The sequence below is a fragment of the Mandrillus leucophaeus genome, unplaced genomic scaffold (genome assembly GCF_000951045.1).
Source record: "Mandrillus leucophaeus isolate KB7577 unplaced genomic scaffold, Mleu.le_1.0 Scaffold180, whole genome shotgun sequence".
Classification (NCBI taxonomy): Eukaryota; Metazoa; Chordata; class Mammalia; order Primates; family Cercopithecidae; genus Mandrillus; species Mandrillus leucophaeus.
Genome location: NW_012101810.1, coordinates 414,359 through 424,219, shown reverse-complemented (window position 1 = coordinate 424,219; position 9,861 = coordinate 414,359).

Below are 9,861 nucleotides of genomic sequence, written 5' to 3'. Positions count from 1 at the left end.
CTCCCGAGTAGCTGGGACTACAGGCGCCCGCCACCTCGCCCGGCTAGTTTTTTGTATTTTTTAGTAGAGACGGGGTTTCACCGTGTTAGCCAGGATGCTCTTGATCTCCTGAACCCGTGATCCGCCCGTCTCGGCCTCCCAAAGTGCTGGGATTACAGGCTTGAGCCACCGCGCCCGGCCCCTGTCTTCTAATTTTTAGTGAAAACAGAAATAACACAAAACAGCATATGCAGTATGTCCAAATTCCCTGAAAAATTATTTGTGTCTTCATAGATATGGTATGTATTGTCTGTAGAAATGTGTACATATTGAGATATTTATCTGTGTAGACATAAATATATGTATAAATACATGTGCACAGGCTAGGTGTGCTGGCTCACTCCTGGAATTTCAGCACTTCGGGAGGCCGAGACCAGAGGATCACCTGAGGTCAGGAGTTCGAGACCAGCCTGGGCAATATGGCCAAACCCCATCTCTACCAAAAATACAAAAAATTAACCAGACGTGGTGGTGGGTGCTTGTGTTCCCAGCTATTCCGGGAGGCTGAGGTGGGAGGATCGCTTGAGCCTGGGAGGTGGAGGTTTCAGTGAGCTGTGATCACACCACTGCCCTCCAGCCTGGGCAATAGAGTGAGGTCCTGTCTCAAAAAAAAAAAAAATGTGTGGGCCAGGTGCGGTGGTTCACACCTGTAATCCCAGCACTCGGGAGGCTGAGGCAGGAGAATCACTTGAACCCGGGAGGCGGAGGTTGCAGTGAGTCGGGATCATGCCACTGCACTCCAGCCTGGGTAACAGAGCGAGACTCCATCTCAAAAAAAAAAAACAAAACAACAAAACAGTGTATATATTTATACATTTCTATGTGTATATATTTAAATCTGTAGTACATATTTCTCTGTAGACATATATAGACATACATATATACATAGATATACGTATATATACACATATATATTTCTATGTGTATTGTCAAAAAATAGTATTTCAACGACTTGGATTTAACGATGGGAGTGGCTCCTATTAGCGATTCCTGAACGTGGCAGCTCCATCTGTGGAACTGAGCAGAAGGCACGGGCTTCACAGACAGAAAAGACCAGGGCAGTGCAGACAATAACGAAAACCCAATGGGTCATCTCCGAGTCCCTTTCCTTAGAGGGCTGAAGCGGAGGGGACTTCAGTGTCGGGCTGGCTCAGGTGGACGGAACCCCTCACCACTGGTTGCTATGATCTCCTGTTTTTGGGGGAACTGGCTCACTTCTAAGTTCAGTCGGATGATGGGCCCCAGGACCCGTGCTTCCACTCTGGTCCACTCTGCCGGGGCGCAGTGCAGGAGCTCAGTTCAGAACAGCGACCTCTGTAAACGTCATTGAACAATATGTCAGTCGTATGTGTACGTCTGTGGGTGTTAGGGTTCTCTAGAGAGATAGAACTAATGGAATATATATACATATACAGGGGAGTTTATTAAGTATTAATTCACACAATCACAAGGTCCCACAGTAGGCCCTCTGCAGGCTGAGGAGCAGGGAGAGCCAGTTCAAATTCCAAAACTGAAGAACTTGGAGTCTGATGTTCGAGGGCAGGAAGCACCCAGCACGGGAGAAAGATGGAGGCTGGGAGGCCAGGCCAGTCTCTCTTTTCACATTTTTCTGCCTGCTTTATCCTCGCTGTGCTGGCAGCTGGTTAGATGGTGCCCACCCAGATTGAGGATGGGTCTGCGTTTCCCAGCCACCCACTCAAATGTTGATCTCCTTTGGCAGCACCTCACAGACTCTCCCAGGGTCGATACTTTGCACCCTTCCATCAAGTGGATTGTGTGAACCATCACACCGTGTGTGTATACTGCATCTGTAACTACACGTGTAAACGTCTCGGCTCTTCAACTCCAGGCATGTGTGTGGTGTAACTCTGTGTGTAACATGCTCCATGTTACACTCTGCACATATGCTGTAACTACACAGGTACACGTGCCTCACGTATATTGCTGGGTGTGTCCATCCGTGTCTAAAGTGCATGTGTATATAGTGTATGTCATGTGCATGTATGTTGTGCCTACAGCTCTGTGCATACATATTATCTATATGATATGGTGCACATGTCTGTCACCGCCTGTCTATATGACACGGCACACACGTCTGTCACTGCCTGTCTGTATGACATGGCGCACACACGTCTGTCACTGCCTGACATGGCACACACATCTGTTACTGCCTATGTGACACGCCACACATCTGTCACTGCCTGTCTGTATGACACGGCACACACGTCTGTAACTGCTTGTCTATATGACAGGACATACATTTGTCACTGCCTGTCTATATGACACAACGCACGTCTGTCACTGCCTGTCTATATGACACAGTGTACATGTCTAACTGCTTGTCTAGGTAACACAGTGCACACATGTCTAGCTGCCTGTCTATATGACATGGCACACACATGACATCTGTAACTGCTTGTCTATGTGACATGGCACACACATGATGTCTGTAACTGTTTTCCACACGACGCACACATGATATCTGTAGCTGCTTGTTTATATGACATGGTGCACATGTGATGTCTGTAGCTGCCCATGTCCACATGTTGCATGCACAGTTCTGAGTGTTTCTGTCCCGTGTCTACAGGCATGTGTTACATGTATAACTCCCGTGTTTGTACCTAGAGCCCACTTGGACGTGAGCTGTAAGGCTGCCAAGACGCCCTCTTCCTGGGGATTCTGGGGTGTTGGGTGAGGGCACCACACTCGTCCTCACACCACACGTTGTGAAAAAGGTGGCCAGGGCCCCGGACCGTGCCAGGGCTCTGAGCAGCTGTGGGGTGGCCCTCATGGGGTCATGCAGGGCTGCGTTGTAGGAGGGTGGTCCCACCTGCAGAGTGCCCACCAGGTCTGTACATGAGACCCTGCCTGGGGACATACATGTGAGAGCTGCAGGTTCCGGGGGCTGATTCTGCATGTGTGTGCGTGTGCGTGCAGACAACACAGGTATGTGTGCACACTCACAAATGTGCACACATGCACACAACACTGCACACGCACACTCAACACACGTGCACACATCCACAAGTGCACACATGTACACTCACACGTGCACATATGCACACATGCACAACCACAACACACGTACACATGTGTGCACACCACAACATACATGTGCACACGCACAGACACTATCACACAACATGTACATGGAGGAGGGGCGGGAAGATAAGAGTCTCCAGAGGCATTGCTGAGTGGGGGTGTTTAAGTGACTTCTTGTTTTTTTGTTTTTTTTTGAGACGGAGTCTCGCGCTGTCGCCCAGGCTGGAGTGCAGTGGCCGGATCTCAGCTCACTGCAAGCTCTGCCTCCCGGGTTCACGCCATTCTCCTGCCTCAGCCTCCCGAGTAGCTGGGACTACAGGTGCCCGCCACCTCGCCCGGCTAGTTTTTTGTATTTTTTAGTAGAGACGGGGTTTCACCATGTTAGCCAGGATGGTCTTGATCTCCTGACCTCGGGATCCACCCGTCTCGGCCTCCCAAAGTGCTGGGATTATAGGCGTGAGCCACCGCGCCCGGACGACTTCTTGTTTTTTTGAGATGGTGTCTCGCTCTGTGGCCCAGGCTGGAGTGCAATGGTGCGATCTCGGCTCACTTCAATCTCCACCTCCCAGGTTCAAGCCATTCTCCTGCCTCAGCCTCCCGAGTAGCTGGGATTGCAGGCGTGCACCACGGTGACTCCCTAATTTTGTATTTTTAGTTGAGGTGGGGTTTCTCCATGTTGACCGGGCTGGTCTCGAACTCCCGACCTCAGGTGATCCGCCGGCCTCAGCCTCCCAAAGTGCTGGGATTACAGGCGTGAGCCACTGTGCCCGGACTTAAGTGACTTGCACTTTTTTCTTGAGACTTTCCCACGTTTTCTAAATATGTTAAAGTGAGTATGAATGTTATAAAAAACCAAAATTCTAGTGTATGTTTGTTTTTAAAGTAAAAACCCCTGAAGCTATTGTGTTGCAGGGCTGCTGTGGGGCTGCGGTGAAGGCCCCGGGTCTGGTGCCCACTCAGCCATACTGGGCTGGGGGAGGCTCCCTGCTGGGATGGGGGCCCCCAGGAACGGGCAGCAGGCGCAGCACCTCTAGCCGTCCGCCCGAGGCTACGTTTACCACCGGGCCCCAGGGCCTTCCCCTCTTCGGCCAGCTCAGAAGGGGTTAAAATGCTTCACCAATGCAAATAGATTTAATTAATCCTTTCATCAGCTGCAAATATACCTTCTGAACCCTATTAAAAACATGAATATGCAAATATAGACCTTTTTGAATTCTCATTTTCGAGGACTTGGTGTTGGGTTTGATTAGTGAATTCCGTTAACAGCCTGTAAACCTGCTGCAAAATTTAATTTCCATTTTAAATTAAAAAAAAAAGCATGAAAGCGGTGGGTAATTGGGTTAATTATAGTGTTATGCTGAAGAGGCCACATACTGTGCCCTGGGGTGTCCCCCTACCCGGGCTGGGTGCTGGGCCAGGTGACACCCCCAGCAGGTTCTGTGGTCCGTCCGTTTTCCAGATGCGAAGACTGAGGCCCGGGGAGGGGAGGACCCTTGCCCATGACCGTCCCGCAGGCTGGGCTGAGCCAGCATTGAACTGAGGCCGCCTGATGTCCCGGCCGAGGTGTGCCCGGCTGCCCAGCCCCCAGGTCCATCTGGGAAGAGGTGCTTGGAGGAAGCTGAGGGACCTTGAGCTCCAGGTCCCCTGTCCTTGTTGGGCACCGCTCACTGCTCACCTCTGTCCCTCTGCCCAGGAGGGAGCCAGGCCTGGCTCTGCCACCACCTCCACCTGTGCCCAGGGACACCAGAGCCAGGACAGCCGCTTCCCTTGTTCTCTGGTTCCAGTTTTCTCATTAGTCAAGTAGGGACACAGCACGCCATCAGCTGTCACCACACAGCATGGATTCACCGGCGTACGGCCGTGCACCGGTGTGAGCCGTGACAGGCGCCAGCTTCCTCAGCAAACGTGACAAGGCCCCTCCTTCCCCCACGGGGGTGACACGCCAGAGCCAGGAGCGCCCGGGGTGGCTGGACCCAACCGAGAAGGACAAGTGGGAAATCCAGCGGGATCCCCGAGACCAAGGCCGACTGGGGAAGGTCCCATTCACTGTCCATATTGATTACACGTCGAAACGATGCCATTTAGGATATATTGGGTTAAAGAAGGTGTATTTAATAACACTAATTTCACTGGCTTCTGCTTACTATTTAATGTGGCTACTAAAAAATGTCAAGTTACATATGCGGTTCGCATGGCGTCTCTCTTAGTGCCGTTCTGTGGGTGGGGACACTAAACTGTCTAAAACGTTCCTGCATCTACTGAAACAGACGTGCAGTACGTGTCTATCATAAATAAACTATGCATTGAACAAAACGCCAGGTAGTGAGGAACGCCGGAAGAAAGGATAGAGCTGGCTCAGGAGATGAGCAGAAGGGAGGCCTCACTCGTGGGTGAGGATGAGTTGGGCAGCTCCGGCTGCTGTAACCAAAGCCCAGAAGATGACCCACCAGGGTGGCCTCCGCCACGGCAGTTCTTTCTCGAGGTTCTGGGGGCCCAGGTCCAAGATCAGGGCATCAGTCGGCAGGTCCTGTTTCCCCGGAGCCTCTCCCTGTGGTTCTCAGAGGTGTGGTTCCCACCTCTGCTTGCTGGGATCTGGGACTCAGTGTTGTGTTTTGCTTTGGTTCAGAACTATGGAAGTTGTGGAAAATGCTGTCAATTTTACTTTAAGATGAGAACCTGGTGTTTCTGTGCGTCACCATTTTCAATAAAACTTCTTGAGGGTGTTGGCAGCAACAGCAAAACCCAGTGAAGTACATCGGTAGACGTTTCTGTGGAAAATTTCCAAGACGTATTGTCAAGTGAGAAAAATCAAGCTGTGGAACAATACGTAGGGATTTTAAAACCACACAGGCCCCCCAGGGAAGCAAAACTGTGTGTTTTCGTGTGTCCATATGGCAGGTGTGCATATCCACCCACAGGCGGGAGAGTCTGGGATGGGAGCCAGAAGGGGACTTCTCCTTTTCACTCTACGTTCCTCCTGTATTGTTGGAGGGATCTGTGTTTTGTTTTAGTGTTAAAAATGCATTGGAATTGTGCAGTTAAAGAAAACGTAAAACAAAATGAGACTGCCAGGCTGAGCCAGCTGATGCCTGGACTGGGCTCCTAGCGCCTCCTTGCTGGGCCTCTCTCACTGTGCGACTTCGGACAGGGAACTCCTCGTCTCTGGGCTGGAAGCAGGAATTTAAGCATTCTGGTGAAGCCGCCTGTCCTCAGGGTGCAAGCATGCATGCACACAGGTGCATACATATGCAACCATGTGCACACATGGCTATGCACCAACACACATGCAGTCGTGTGTACACACATGTACAATGCACACGTGGCCCACACCAGTACACACGTGCACAGTCATGCTTGCACACAGGTGCACATATGCACCTGTGTGCACACATGACACGCACCAATACACGTGCAGTCACACATGCACACGTCACATGCACACACATGCTCATGTACACAAACCATACAGGGATACATGCACATACACATGCCTCTATGTACACATGTGCACACAGGGCTACACACCAATATACATGTGCAATTATGCACACACACTGCACATGTACACGCATGCTCACGTGCACACACAAACCAAGCCTGGGTACATGCACTGCACATGCCTGTATGTACACATGTGTACACGGGTCGTGTGTCCAGGCGTGGCAGTGGTGCATACCCACACCTCTGCATGTACATGCCTGCAAACACACTCCGGTATGTATGGCCTGAGGTTCTGAGTCCCTGGACCTCTGAGTCTCCCTCCAATGCTGTCTCTGGATGAAGGTCCCGGCCCTCGCCTGCCCCGGTGTCCTGGCAACATTTTAACAGGAGGGCAATGGGCCAAGTTTAACTCAGACGCTGGGGCCTGGAGGGGCAGCTGAATTTGCAGTCGAGAGAGCAGGGTTTGAGTCCACACCCAACACAGACTGGCAGAAGGCGTTGGTGGGCCAGCCCCTGTCTTTCTGCACTGAGGTCTCCTCTCCTGACAAGACCAGACTTGCAGGATCATTATGGGATGGGGATGAGCATTGCCAATTGGCAAGTTCCAAGCCGACGAGAGCCTCCGTGTGTACGAGCTGCCCGAGAGACTTGTTAAAGGTGGATTCTCACAATTGTTCCAGGCGGGACCTGAGGACCTGCCTTTCTCAGGCACTTCCAGGGACCCCACTCTGAGGAGTGAGAGGCTGCACAAAACCCAGGAATTTCTCCAGAACTTTCGCGAGGTGTCTGCGGGAAGGAGAGAGACAGAGACTCACCTTGCAAGGGTCTTGTGCTGGCTGCCCCATGCCAGGCGCAGTGGGAGGGAGGGAGGGAGGGAGGTTGGTCCCTCGGAGGCCCCGGCAGGTGGCACTGTCCTTCCTGGCCTGCCGGGAAGTTGGAAGGAGCCCTGGGGCCCCCCAAATCCTGTTACATCCTGGCAATTACAGTTTATTGCTGCGGCACTAATCCCTTAAAATTAGTCATTAGCGGCTTAAGAACCATTTAGCGTTGGGTGCCCACTAAGGAGCTGGGGGAAGCGGGGAATCTGCCAGAACCAGAACTTTCTCTGGCCTGGTGGCCAGGGCTGGGCGGGGTCCGGGGCCCGGCGGTGCCTCCCGGGGTCCTCACGCGCTGTTTCTTTCCCATTCCACCTGGCAGACGCGTGAAGAGGATTTGACAAACTCGTGGGGAAGGTTTATTAAATCAGCCCGCGAGGGAGATGTGTTATCAGAGACCTCTGCTCTCTCCAGCCCACCCAGACACGTCCCTCGGGGGTGTGAGGGCTGCGCCCCACCCCTGCCTCTTCCCAGGAAAGGAGAATCCCACAATCTGAGTAGAGCCGGAGCTGCTGCATCTCAGCGCTGGCTGGGGGCCCAGCCTGGTGTAGACCCTCCCGGGGAGCCGGCAGGGGAGGGGCCAGCCCCAGGCTCCCTCCGAAAGGAAGGTGCTTTGGAGACCCCTGGCTGTGGAGGGGGAAGGGGAGACCAAGGCAGAAAGGAGCCGCGGGTCCGGATGCAGACGTGAGGTTGCACTGGGGACAGGGTGGTTGTCTGTGGCCCTTTAGCTGCCAAGCCTGTCCCGATTGCCACGGAAGCTGGGGTGGAAGGCAGGTGTGGGCAGTGGCCCAGGCTGCAGCAACCAGAAGGTTCAGCAGCCTCAGATCTTGGGAAGGTGACACAAGGACTTGGGGACAGTGGGTGGAGTCCTGCGGCCACGGGGTCTGTGGCTGTGGGATCCCCTGGTGCGGTGTTTCTGGCGTGGGTGGAGTCCGTGGCCAGTGCTCCTTGGCCACCAGGTTTGGCATCAGTGATGGCAGAGTCGGCGGTCCCAGGGTCCCGGAGCTGTGGGGTGTGTGTCCACCAGGGGAGTCAGTGCCAGAGCCACCTGAGGCTGAGCCACCTCTCCACCCTCCCGTTTTCTCAGCCTCTGCCCCAAATCCTCCCGATAAATTCCATTCCTACCTGGGCTGGCTGGAGTTTAGCTCTGGTCTTGCCATCAAGACCACTACCTTTCGGGGGGCTCCTGCCTGGACCTGGACCTGGCTGTCACCCACCAGGGACCACTCCTCCTGTTGCCCCCGGGGCAGAGGCTGCGGGCTTCTGTTCTGCCTGAGGGCCCAGCCCTCTGTCCTCCCCCAGGACAGCCCCTGACCTCCAGCCTCTGGGCCCACCCTATCCCCGCTTCCCACCTGTTGGGGTCCCACCCGCCTTCAGGGCCCAGTCAGACCCCATCTCCTAAATTGCCTTGACAAGAACCGACCCCTGCCCCTCTGTGTTCACAGCCAGGGTGGTGCTGGCTCCCTGGTCCTGAAGGGCCAGCTGAGTGGGGCTCGGTCCCGGAAGCCCCAGCTCCATGAGTGTGTCGGGGGGGCCATCACCGGGGCTGCTGGTGGTGAAAGGGTGGGTGGGAACAGGCACCTCGGCGCTCAGGCTGTGGCTTGGCAGGAATGGTGATGGGGAAAGCAGGGTGGTGGGGGCTGGGGTGCCAGGACCCTGGGATTGGCCTGGGGGGTATTGGCGGAGGACAGCCCAAAGGCTAGACCAGGGCCCCCGTTCTGATCATCTGTGGCCGTGGGAGCAGCATCTTGCGTGGGCCCCGGTGTGCTCAGCTGAGACGTGGGGCGGCGGCAGCCCCAGGGCTGCGATGGGGCCGGGCAGTCTGGGGCTCCTGGTTTCAGTGTGAGAGCCAGTGGCTGCCCAGCTCTGGCGGGGCCGTGTCTGTCTGAGGCACATGTGTGTCCAGGGGCCGAGCCAGAGCAGAACAGCCTTTGCCTGACATGGAAACGTCTCACTTCTCCTCTTGTCTGCACAGCCTGCGTCCCGCACAAAGCCTCGTGCAGCTGAACCCCACGGGCCTCCGAGGACCCCTCCGTCAAACCCTTTGTGCCCAGGAACAGAAGCCAACACTGAACGGTGACGTTGGGGGGTTGGGAGAGGACATGCAGGAGGAATCAGGGGCTTCCTGTCTCAAGGCTGCGGGGTTTCCTGTCTCAAACCCATCTCTCCCAGTGGGCCACTTAGAGGACAGTCCCCCCAACTTTCCCTGAGACCTGGAGGAAAAGGGCTTTCATGAAGGGTTTGCAGAGCCTGGTGGAGTGTTCTAATGGTGGGCGGGGGGTGCTGCGAGTGGGGTTTGTGGAGCTGGTGTTCTAATGGTGGGTGGGGGGTGCCGGGAGTGGGGTCCGTGGAGCTGGTGGAGTGTTCTAATGGTGGGCGGGGGGTGCCGGGAGTGGGGTCCGTGGAGCTGGTGGAGTGTTCTAATGGTGGGCGGGGGGTGCCGGGAGTGGGGTTTGTGGAGCTG